Source organism: Piliocolobus tephrosceles, chromosome 11, assembly GCF_002776525.5.
Source record: "Piliocolobus tephrosceles isolate RC106 chromosome 11, ASM277652v3, whole genome shotgun sequence".
NCBI lineage: Eukaryota > Metazoa > Chordata > Mammalia > Primates > Cercopithecidae > Piliocolobus > Piliocolobus tephrosceles.
Genome location: NC_045444.1, coordinates 121,235,023 through 121,247,962, shown reverse-complemented (window position 1 = coordinate 121,247,962; position 12,940 = coordinate 121,235,023). Strand labels below are relative to the sequence as shown.

General features: G+C 51.7%; 1 protein-coding gene across 1 annotated transcript in view; it reads right to left on the bottom strand.

The window, feature by feature from the left end:
- SH3BP4 (SH3 domain binding protein 4) overlaps positions 1 to 11,362 on the bottom strand; it is a 102,445-nt gene extending 91,083 nt beyond the window's left edge. Inside the window, exon 1 of the mRNA XM_023228763.1 lies at positions 11,165 to 11,362. The gene's annotated coding sequence lies outside the window, so the exon portion shown is untranslated. The remainder of the gene's footprint in view (positions 1 to 11,164) is intronic.
- Positions 11,363 to 12,940: the final 1,578 nt, after the last annotated feature.

Here is a 12,940-nt window from a genome sequence, read left to right as displayed (position 1 = left end):
GTAATTACACAGTCACCCAACAATTAATATAATTAGAAGTTCTTCATAGATTTTAAGCACAATAAAAGTAAAAGATTCATTCAAAGGAGAAACTTAATATGCATGGAAAAATCTATATATCAGAGACTTTCATTGCAGTGTTGTTTATAATTTCAAAATAACTGGGAAATGTCTATTCATAAACGCTTGTTAAACAAACAGGGTACTTACCTATACAAACCTGACATGAAAAATGAGGATGTAAATCTGTATTTATTGATCTGAAAATATGTCAACAGTTTTAGATAAAAAGCTATTTTTAAAAGCATAGTATTTCTGGGCACGGTGGCTCACGCCTGTAATCCCAGCACTTTGGGAGGCCAAGGCAGGTGGATCGCTTGAGATCAGGAGTTCAAGACCAGCCTGGCCAACATGGCAAAACCCTGTCTCTACTAAAATATTAAAATTAGCCAGGCATGGTGGCAAGTGCCTGTAATCCCAGCTACTAGGGAGGCTGAGGCAGGAGAATCGCTTGAATCCAGGAGGCGGAGGTTGCAGTGAGCCAGCCTGGGCGACACAGCGATACTCAAAAAGCCTCAAAAAAAAAAAAAGGGGGGGGGGGGGGATTCATTCAACAAATACTTATTGAAAAATTGCTATATGCCAGATACACAGGGAAGACCACTCATTATCCCAGCCTGTTTTTGTCTGGAAGCTCTATACTTCCAGGCAAAAATATCTGAAAGACGCATATGCAAGTGTCCAGAGGGGTCATCGTGGGTGGCAGAATTCCACTGATGTGAATTTCTTTTCCTTTTACATTTTCTAGTGTTTCTAAAACAAACACGTATAAACCTGTAATTTATTGAGTCATTTAAAATACATAAGCAGAAAGGGTTTTCTTGTTTTGCTTTGTTTTTTAAAGAAGAGGCCAGGCACAGTGGCTCACACCTGTAATCCCAGCACTTTGGGAGACCAAGACCCAAGACGGGCAGATCACTTGAGGTCAGGAGTTCGAGACCTGCCTGGCCACCACAGTGAAACCCCCATCTCTGCTACAAATACAAAAATTAGCCAAGCGTGGTGGCGTGCACCTGTAATCCCAGCTACTATGGGGGCTGAGGCATGAGAATCACTTGAAACTGGGAGGCGGAGGTTGTAGTGAGCTGAGATTGGGCCACTGCACTCCAGTCTGGGTGACAGAGGGAAATGCTGCCTCCAGAAAAAAAAAAAAAAAAAAAAAAAGACAAAAGAAAATCACAAGGAACAATTCCGAAAACAACTGGTATGTCTATAAAGTACTTACAGTGAACAAAAGATGTTTCTCACCTCCCTACCCCACCCAAGAAGTCAGGGCAGGTAAAGACCTCTGGCAAACAAAGGCACAGGGGCCTCCGGCACTTGCTGCTGGTCCTTCTATGCCACCCGCCAGAGCCACACTCCACCCCAGGTCGGGGGACCTGTGGCCTCATCAAACACATCCCTCTCTTCACACACCCACCACCCTATCTCCTCCAGGAAGTCAGCATGGATGAGCCCTAAACCTTATTTAGACACTTAGGACCGCATCAAGCCCCTGGTCCACACCTACATGCTTTTTAAAGGTCAAGTTGAGCACCAAAAGAACAACAAAGCCCTACACTCTGTTCAACTCAGATGCCGGAACATCACAGAAACTCTATTAACTCAATATCTAAGAATAAACTACAGCACATGTACACAAGACAAAAGAAGCAAGGCATGAAGAACTGCATGCTGACAAGTATGGGACTCAAAACCAACATGGCGGCCAGGCGCGGTGGCTCAGGCCTATAATCCCAGCACCTGGGGAGGCTGAGGTAGGTGGATCACCTGAGGTCGGGAGTTCAAGACCAGCCTGGCCAACATGGTAAAACCCCATCTCTACTAAAAATACAAAATTTAGCTGGGCATGGTGGTGCACACCTGTAATCCCAGGTACTTGGGAGGCTGAAGCAGGAGAATCACTTGAACCCGGAGGGTGGAGATTTCAGTGAGCCAAGATCGCACCACTGCACTCCAGCCTGGGTGACAGAGCAAGACTCCGTCTCAAAAACAAACAAACAACAAAAACCACAGGGACAATGATGCAGCCAAATCCACAGCTAACAGTACAGTGGCATTTAGTGTGATCTCATTTAAACTGTCCAACTCCAGGAGCAAAGTATGATGGTCACCATTTTAGAGATCAGAAGGCTGAGCCTCAAAGACATACAAAAATGTGTCCAACGTCATAACAGGAAGACAAGCCAAATATTCGGACACAGACAGGTGTGTGGGGCTGAGACCACCCCTGCTCTTTCCCACTGTGATGTCCCCGCAATGAACCAGGTCCCAACAAAGAGCCACGGAGCCTCCACTGGAAAAAGGAACTTCTCATATTGCAGTCTGTGAAAATGTCATTCCAGCTATTGTTCCCCAACAATGGCTGGGAAACAAAAAACAATGTTAGAAGAACATGATGCGTGAGCCATGAAATTCTCACCAAGGATTTTCCTGCGTACGACGACTTTCAGGTTTGCAAATCAGGCTGTTTCATACGTGATTGATTTTGAAGAAACAGCTGTGTACAGAAGCGTCTCAGTGCCTAACACAGGGAAAAGGCCAACAAATCTGGGAAGAATCCGAACCCAGGGAAACATCTTACGTTACACAGGACAACTGAGCATTTCAAGTGTGTATGCATGTGGCCCCAACCGTAGCATCTGCTTTCCCCCAATTCAGTAGTTCTGAAAATCACAGGTGGCTCCAATAAGATACACATATTAGCAAAAATGAGCACTAAGTGAACTCCTGGGATTCTGTTTTTGATGACTAGCCAGTGCCTGATCTCCTGATGTCACCCAGTCAGCACCCCCTCACACAGGCCTGAAATGGGACCAAAATTCAAAATTGTGTTGATGTCCTAGTCCCACACTGTAAAGGAGAGAACCAATGGTTGCTGCTCAGTTCTGAACCGGAACAGAGCATGCCTCTTACAAACATCTGAAATATCGATTCCCCAAACCACAAGATAAAAACAAAACCCCAACTTTCCTGAGGGGATATCTGGGACAGGGGTAAGGAAAAGTGAGAGCAGACCACAGCAGTAAGAATCACAACCATATTTTTATTCACCACTTTGCACTGGGGCCTAGGCCCTGGGCCTAGCATTCTCCATGAATGATGTATAAGTATTACATCAGCTCCAATCATTATTTCCAGTTAGATCTGAACACAGGACCCTTACTTCCCATTTATGCACAGGACACATACAAATATTTGATAGCACTTGTCCATCAACTATGATTGATAGGAGGATTTAAAAACGCTTAAATGCACATGCATTTTAAGAATACTCCATTTACCTCTTAATATCTTAAAGCTATTAAAAAATCAAATCCTTGCTGGGCAAGGTGACTCACACCTGTAATCCCAGCACTTTGGGTGGGGTGGGCGGATCAAGTGAGGTCAGGAGTTCAAGACCGGCCCCACCAACATGGTAAAATCCCATCTCTACTAAAAACACAAAAATCAGCCAGGCATGGTGGTGCACGCCTGTAATCCCAGCTACTTGGGGGACTGAGGCAGGAGAATCACTTGAACCCAGGAGGCAGAGGTTTCAATGAGCCGAGATCGTGCCATTGCACTCCAGCCTGGGCAAGAGTGAGATTCTGTCTCAAAAAAAAAAAAAAAAAAAAAAGTCAAATCCTCTTACAAAGGGCGACAGTGGAAAATGGGTAAACAAAGGTGAGGTAAACCTACCTGAATTAAAAATTAAATTGCACAGAACTATGGGAACGGCCACTTGACAGTTTTTATAAGTAAGCTGTGTATTATTCATAGGGAGGAATTACTTCTATCATATACTGTAAGTTTTAAACTGCCAAGATGTCAAGAAGAGAACATTGGAGTTGTCACTACATGGCTGTGTGAAGTCACCACCCTAAGTTTTCACCTTGCCCAGCCTCTCTCTCTCTCTCTCTGCCAGCTCTTTCATGCACTGGGCATGGTGTCTGAGGGGCTCCTGTGTATGGAGGATGCAGAGATGATAAAATGTAACGGCTCCCAAGCAGCGCCCTGCCTAGGGGGACAACAGACAGGTAAGAAAGCTAGGACACAGGCAGAGCCAGGTGCAGATCACTCCGGTGTGTCTGAGAAGGGAGTGTGAACTGGGCCTGGAGGAGCAAGTGAGTCTAGTGAACTGTGTCTTAAGGACAAATGGGCTCCCCCAGCCAGCCCTCCACAAAGGCTAGTGGGAAAAAGTTGCAGATGTATGATCTGAAAAAGCATTTGGGGAAGGTCTTTTAACCAGCTGCTCCTGGTGATGAGTTCTCCACACCCAATGCTTCCCTCTCAATATCTGCGGCCACTCCCCAGTGCACGGGTACCCCAAGGAGAATTTTCCGCCCCTGCTAGAATCCCAGTCCCTCTGACCCAACCCTGGTTCCTTCCTGCCCTGTCTCCACACCATCCAATACAGTCCAATTTCTCTTATCACCAACATTCTTCTGTGTGGCCTCCACTCTGCACTATTTCTTCCATTATAGGAGTTTCTCTACTACCACAGTGACAGGGTTCCAGTCCTCCCGTCCATAAATCCTCAGCACATGATAGACCCAGAACTGTCCCGTCTGCTTTGAGCTCTCAGCCCCCTCTCCTCCTACCCCTACGTTTCTCCTCCGTGGCTTCAGGGCCACGCAGGGCACTTGTTCTCCCATCCCAGCTGCTCCTCCACTGGCTCCCCCTTAGCCTTCCTGCCCCACCCGGGGGTGACCCAGCAGTGTGATCCCGGCCCCTGCTCTTCACACTAGGTTCCCATGTGTGAGCTCTTCCACACTCACCGTCCAACTCTAAGGAAGGGAGCCCAGGCCCGCCCTCTCTCAAACAGCCCTCCTCTGGCCAGCAGGACAGACCCTGCCCCAGACACCCCCCAGGGTGAGCACCTCCTTGAATCCTGCACCCCAGGGGCCTCGTGTGCCTCCTGCACCCCAGGGGCCACGTACGCCTCTCCCCAGTCCCAGCCCCGCTCACCAAGGCTGGCTCTGAAGTTGAATGACGTTTCCCTCCCACATGCTTACTGCCTCCAAAGAAAGCTCTCACATTTTAAAATAATTTTACTGCTAATTATGATGGAGAAAAAATAATCAGCTTATGTGTGCACCCAAGCTCAAGGTCTCTTAAAGTGCTCAGCTATGGTCCTCCAGCCTTCGCCTGGGTGGTCCCAGGAAGCCCCTCTGCTTTAACATCTGAGAACAGCTCATCACACCCACCCAGGAGGTCTGCCTGGCTTCATCCTGACCCCTGACTTCCTGGAAGGAAGACCCTTTTCCTTTCTAGACCAGCAGAAGCAACCAAAGCTAAACAAGCATGTGGACCTCATCAGTGGAAGACGCGTGCCCCTGGGGGAGGACAGACCTGCTCGGGGGAAGATGGGCTCCACCTGCCTCTCCTAGCCTAGCACTTCCTCACCCGCTCTGACGCTTCAAGGAAAAACATTCCCTGCTTTTCAAGGGAGATCTTACTTCCTTGGGCTCAAATACAGGGTCTGCCACGCCCTGCCCCAAATTGCCCCCCCACCCCCAACTTTCTTCTTGAACAAATTCATTACCACATCCCCGGAGTTCAACGTGGATATACATTACAGTCACCCGGGAAGCTTTCCAAATCTACAGAGGTCTGGCCCCACACCCAGACGTTCTGATTCAACTGGGGATGGGCCTGGAACATGGATTGTTGTTTTTTCAAGCTCCCGGGTGAGTTTAAAATGCAGCCTGAGTTTTGAAGCCTTCTACTCTTGCTGGCCAAATTTGGTTACTCAATAGTACCCAAATCCTTTTTCAGTACTGCTCCTAGGCAGACATGGACCAAGCAGAAGTGAGGCCACGATTTCGGCTATTAAGTGATGGGGCAGATGGGAGGGGAAGCGGGGGTGTCATGTGGGTGGGCTCAGTGCAAGGAACGGTGAGCAGGACCCAGCTCTTATTGGCTCACACAGACTGTTAACTGTTTAGTAATGTTCCTAGCCCAAACTGGCAGTTTGAAATCAGGCTGGGCGCGGTGGCTCACATCTGTAATTCCAGCACTTTGGGAGGCCAAGGTGGGCGTATCACCTGAGGTCAGGAGTCAGAGACTAGCCTAGCCAACATGGGGAAGCTGGTCTCTACTGAAAATACAAAAGTTTGCTGGGCGTGGTGGTGCACGCCTGCAGTCCCAGCTACTCAGGAGGCTGAGGTAGGTGAATAGCTTGAACCTGGGAGGTGGAGGTTGCCATGAGCCAAGATTGCACCACTGTACTCCAGCCTGGGCGACAGAGTGAGACTCAAAAAAAAAAGAAAAGAAAAGAAAGAAATTGGCCGCGGTGCGAGTATTTACGTCACAGAAATTGGCAGATACTGCAATCAAAGTTCTGCTTTTTCCTCAGAGAGCAGGTTTACCAGCACACTATGAGCTCAGGGACCTCCTACATCAGAGGGGCTAGAAAAGCTTCCTTCGGGCCTCATAAAAATGGGACAAGGGCAGGGCAACGTGCCTCATACCTGTAAGCCCAGTGCTTTGGGAGACCAAGGCCAGAGGATCACTTGAAACAGGAGTTCAAGACCAGCCTGGACAACATAGCAAAACCCCATTTCTACAAGAATAAAAAAAAAATTTTTACCTGGGCGTGCTGGTGTGCACCTATATAGTTCCAGCCACTCACGAGGCTGAGGAAGAAGGATTGCTTGAGCCCAGGAGTTGAAGGCTGCAGTGGGCTATGATTGAGCCACTGCACTCCAGCCTGGGTAACAGAGAAATCTCAACACACACACACACACACACACACACACACACAAAGAGGCAGGGTTGTCCTCAGTTATGCAGATTGGGGGGAAGATTTAACAAAAACTTGGAACCATAAAATCCTTTCAAAGGAAGTATTCTTCTCAATCGCTACAGAAGAATTGGGCTAACAGGCTTCAGCAAAGAGAGCTCCCCTGAGACAAGCTTTTATTGTACAGATAAGAATAATCTCATTAGTATGTCATTTATTTGATTGTAAAGAGGAAGGTGGAACCCTTATTGTACATTTACTTAACAGCCTTCCTATAATCTTAATCTCATTCTAGTGACCTCATGTGCCCAAACGCGCTCTTTTCACGGGACAAGGAAAGACGTTGTACCAAATCCTGAGTTATCCCGAGTTCAAAGTCACAATCTTCCAAATAAACCTTGCTTCACCCTGGCGATGGGGTGAGGGTTTCAGGAACAAAGGTGCAAAATGGCTGCCTTCCATTTAGGCTGAGAAAGCATCACATGTTTTAAAGATTTCATCACCTTCAGAGTACAAGCTATTTTCTAATTGGGTGAAGGAGGCTGGCACCCTGCTATTTGCATGCCTGTATCTTCAGGCTCCAATGTGTGACTGAGAGCCGTTTATTTCTTTAACCTCAGTACCCTGGGATATGTGATGATGAGCTCTGGACTTGGACAGATCCAGGTTCAAATCCCAAGTCAAGCACTCATTCAAATCTAAGGTTGGAGGAGTTTCTCAAATTCTCGTAGCTTCCCTGTAAAATGAAACCTCTGGCAGTTTTTGTGAGGAGTCAAAAGGGCACACACGTGGCCTAGCATATGGTAAGCCCTCAACAAGGGGTACCTATTTCCATCCCTCAAAATACCCCAAACCTTAAATTAGAGGAATTCCATACAGCAATTCTACCTCCTCAAATTCACATGCTTCCTGATGACTTCAGGAGGCACTGTTCACCTGGAAGATGGGAGGCTGTGAGGTTCTACATGGGATTTCACCCTTCTTAAACAGCCTTTCCTTCTAAAGCGTATTCTGCACTCCCTCGCCATCTGAAGACTGATTATTGAGACTTTTTCCCTTTAGCGAGGTCACGGTGGCATCAGGTGCTGGGTTATGTAACACACGGATGCCCTCAGGGCCCACCGAGGAGCTGCTTTTGGCTTCCTGGAGGATACTGAATCAAGTAGCTGGACTGTTCCCTGGGCGTTTGGGGGCTAGATGAATTGTTTTTCTGTCACTGCTCCACAGGGTGGTGGCAGAATGTGAGGCTTCTTTTGCGCAAATAGCTGGGGAGCCCAGAGACCTAGCCCAGCTCCCCAGAAGCTAAGTGTAAACGCTGCTTGGCCTGACGCTCACTCCCGGCCAGGAGCAAAGCTGACTCGCACTGAGAGTGCTCTGAGAACTCTATTTAGCGCTCGGTGACCTTTTCAGATTCCTGGTTGTCAGGCGGCGACCTCTCAACAAAGAAGACCTGACGCCCACCTCCAGGGCCTTGGGAAATGTCCCAGGGGCCTGACTCCAACTTTCAGAAGAAAAATCACAACACAGCCCAATTTAGGTGTGGAATTTGAAAACAATAAAGCTAAGGGAAATCCACATGGTTGGCCAATTGTAAACAGCAGTTCCTACTTGGTCAAAACAAGGCTGGTACCTGAAACAAGGAACGGGGAGGTCTGCCCGGAGGCAGGGGCCAGGGACAAGGTCTGCAGGGCCGCACTCTGGAGCTCTTAACCTTGTTTGGGTCAAGGATTCTGTAAGAAGCTCCCCAGGAAGAGAAAGCACACACACGTCCCCCGCAATCTCAGGGGAGCCAAGGGCTCTTAACTGGCCAGGATCCCAGGATTTAAAACCAGGAACACCTCCCAGGACTCAAGGGCGTAAACCACATTCACCATTCGCATATCTTATGATCAGACCAGAACCCAGCTTTAGAATAAGAAGAAAGTCTATTCAAGCAGCCCAGAGGGAAATAATTCCAGGCTGCCGGATTAGCAAACAAGAGCAATGGAGAAAATCCAGGAAGGTCCTCCCTCCACTGAGAAAAGTAAGAGCACAATACATTAACAGACAAGGCACCAGGTGAAGGATACTTTATCAGCAGTTTTCTCAGCCCATTTTCTGGGTCTTTCCAAAACCCCCGGCTGAGCTGTTATCTGCAACTAGACAGACCCTGATCAGATCCACGTGCTGGTGGAAGCCACAATTTAAAAAATGAAACTATCAAATGACAAACTGTTACAGAAAGAGGATCTTCTACCCTGATTACTTTGTGGTTGGCGGGGTGGTATGGGTGCTTGGGGACAAAAGGCATGCTGTGAAGTACCTCTCCCCACCTGGGCCTTTGGTACCCGGAATTAACAAATGGCATGGCTTCTTACTTATTGTTTTATAAGATCACTAAAATGTAGTCTTAGGGCAACAGGAAAAAAAATAATAAAGCTCACAGAAGTGTCCTGGGCTTCTCTGCAGCCGGTCATTGTTCATTTGGTAAACAAGTGAGCCATACAAATCTCTAGGAAGCCCGGTTTGTTCAGTTCATGCGTCCTCCCAGAACTAACTGTTCTTTCGGATAAGCACGGCCCGGGCATTCCACAAACCCACAAACATCAGGCAGTGGGCAATCTGGGGTCCTGCCTAAATATCACTGCCCCCTTACTTGAAGAAATCTGCCTACAAGCAGAAAGCAGAGGTCGGGGAGAGGGATTTGACAGTGCTGCCTCCTCCCAAGCTTCCCACTCTGAGGGATTTGGCCGAGTCCTGAGGGCACTGAGCAGGGAACCAGGAATATTGTCCTCAGGGCGCCACTGGACATTCCTGGAGTCTGTTTCCTGGGCAGGACGGCCAGGTGAGAAGCAGCCTATTACACTGGATGACCACAGCAAAATGTTCCCCAGCACCTTAAAGTACAGCCGCTGTCCATCCACGGATGTCAAAACGCTCTGCAAACCACCCATTAATTTTTATGGTGGCCTGAGAAGCAGATTGAGAATCATTACCTTCATTTTTACAAGGCAAGGAACCAAAACCACAGAGGGCGGTGAGGATCCAGGCCTCTCCCATCATTCCATCTGGGCCAGGGATCTCAAGGAAAGCCCCAGCCCACGGGAAAGAGGACTCGTGGCCAGCAGAGACTCTGCCCGAGTAGGGAGCAAGGAAAAAACCCAAACTTTGGAGCCCAGAGACGATCACAAGGGTGAGCAGGGGAAGCTGCATTCAGGGATTCTCTGGTTTAGGCAAGAATGGCTCCAGTTTTAACTTAATGTTCAAATCTGCCAGGCTGTGACATGGCTGGTAGAAACCGCGGGATTGGGGATGGCTTCCTGTTTGCTGTTTATATTTCTCTTTATCTCCAGCTTTCTGCATGAGCATAACATTGTTTCTGTAATCAGAACAAAAGTTATGCGAACTTTATTATTATCCCGGATAAATTCTATAGTTCCAATCTGCCTATTAACTTGAAAAGAATAAGCAAGAATACAATCTCGCACGGTGTTCTTTTTCAGATTTCATTGATCCATCAGGTTCCCCGACCCTCTGCTCGCTGAGCCCGGCGGCTCTCCCGCAGCTCCTCCCGCGCGGCATATCTGGGCGCCCGACACCCGGTCAGGGCCAGCTGGGCCTGCTCCCACCCCCGTCTACACCGCAGGCCCCGGGCTAGGAGCCGCGGGACCCAGGGTTGGGGTTCCAACAGACACCCGCCCGTGCCGCGGAGCGGGCTTCTCGGTAAACATCGCTCAGAGAACAACGCGCCTCTATCCCAGCGGGTCCCCGCCCGCGGGCCGCCGGCGCTGTCACCTCGAGGCTGCCGGGTCACCCGATCGCCAAGCCAGAAACCGGAGTTTTCAATTTCATCCTCACAGGAGGGATCTCCGAAGAAGTTGAAATATGCATTGTCACCAACAAGTTTAACTGGAGACCGCGCGTCCTTCCCTCCTCCCCAGCGCCGCGCGAGGGGGGCGCCCCGACCCCTCCACGCCCTCCCGTGACCCCACGGCCCCCACGAGCAGAGCGCGCCCCCCGATTCGCGCCCCAGGACGCGTCCGGTTGCCCAGGGAGGCCACCCTGCAGGGCCGCCCGCCGGGAAGTGGCCAGAGCCGGGGTGGGGGGGTCGGCCCGAGCGCATGCGGGGGGCTCCGAGAGCTGCTCGGCCCCCGGAACCGCGAGCCGGGTCCCTGCCCGCCAGCACCGGGACAACCCGAGCGCCCGGGGGAGCGGCGAGGGGCGCGCGAGGCTTCCCCGAAGCCACCCCGCGCCCAGGCACCCGCGCAGCCCCGAACTCAGGCGGCGGTGGCACGATCGGCGCCCGCGAGGGAGTGCAAAGCCCCGAGCACGACCCCGCGTCCCCGCCGGCCCCCAGGGCCCTGCCGCCCGAGGCGCTCTCCGCCGCCGCCTGCCTACCTGGCTCGCATGGCGTCCCCGCGGGCTCCTGCGGCTCCGCTGGTCGGCCGGCGGCTCGGCCCAGCCGGGGGCGCGCGCGGCTCCGCGGGACTCACGGCGGCGTCGGCGGCGGTGGTGGCGAGGGGCCCGGACCGCCGAGAGTGCCGGGCGCGCTGGGCCCCCACCTCGCCGGGCGGAGGGTGGTCCCGCGCCGGGGCGGGGGCGGGGGCGGGGGCGGGGCGGGGTCGCGGGGGGCGGGGCCGGGACAAGAGCGGCGGCCGCGGAGGGGTGGTCCCGCGCCGGGGCGGGGCCTCGGAGAGGGGCGGGGCGGGGCGCGGCCGCCTGAGGTGGGCGAGCGTGGGGCGGGCTGGGGGTGGTGCCACGGCTCCGGGTCCCGGCGGAGATGCAGTCTGGGCGCCTTCTCTTGTTACTCTGCCCAGAGCCGGCCAGGGTAGCGGGGTCCTGGCCGCCCGGCATCCCCGGGTCTAGGTCCCCCGTACCGAGCAGGTCTGGGTGCTGGCCCGCGCTCCTGTGCTCTCCCGCACCCCCATCTCCCACCCCTTCTCCGGGAACCCCTAGCTAGGACCCCTGGGGCGGTGCGGCACCCCCCGCCCCCCCGCCGCGAGCGGGCGTGGGCGAGGGTCGCGCCAGGTTCAGAGACGTCTTACAACACCTTGGCGGAGGACCGTGGAGGGAAGGCAGGCGCGAGGCTGCGGGGGCCGGCGCGAAAGTTACACACTACAAGAGGTTAAGGCAAGTGGTTAACAAGAGGGAAGGCAGTCACGCTGAAAATCATAAAGGGAAGAGAGCTTCCTGAGAAGCGGAATACAGATTGAAGGGCTCTGGTCGGAATAGTTTACACTTCGTCTGACCTGGGCGCTTCTGGGCCCCTGGCGCGTAAAACAGGCCTGGCACGTAGTAGGCGCTCCATCAATGCCCAGTGAGTGAACGCACCACTTAACTATGTGGCCAGCGACGACTATGGACCGACACATCTAATCCTTAAAAAAACACACACACACACAATTTTGGCTCCTCTCCTTAGTCCATTTCACACGAGTAAACTAGAGCTCGGAGAGTTGGTTCGCCACAGCAGGAGAAGGGTAGAACCAGAATCTGAACCGAGGCCGACTCCAGAGGCTGGGGTCTAACCACTGTGCCACTGCCTGGGACCCTAGGGACTACGCCCACCCCCACCCTGGGAACCCGGAGCCCAGGAGAAAGCGCGGGTCTTTGCCCGGGAGGAAGCCAACATTTGTTGCTCCCAGACACACACAGTCAGCCCTCCCCATTAACCCCGAGGCAAATATTGTTATTGTCCCCATTTTATAGGTGGCTTGAGTTAAACCTTATGTTAGGATCGCATGGGGTGTGCCAGAGTCTGAATTCAAACCGGGGACGTTCAGACTCCCAAGCCCCTGCGGCTGCCCCAAGCCCTGCCGCTCCTGCCGTCTGGTAGACCTTACTTTCTCTAAGGAATCTGGTTTTCTGCCGCTGCATTTGAAATCTGTGTTGAAGTTTCAGGAGACACAGGTGGACAGAGACACCGACCTAGGGCTCGGGAGGAGGATGGACACTGCTGTTCTGATTTTGGTGTCATTTGTGTGTAGATCATGGAATTCCTGAAAATGGATACGAGTATTCCTAAAATACATGCGGCAGATTTTAAAAGGAGGCAGTGAGGCGAAGGGGCAGGTAGAGGAAGCAGAGAAGCCTCCGAACAGAGGAAAGTTTCTGGGTGACTAGAAGGTCTGATTGGTGTAGGGATGTGTCTGGAGTGTGCCTGAATCTCTGGCA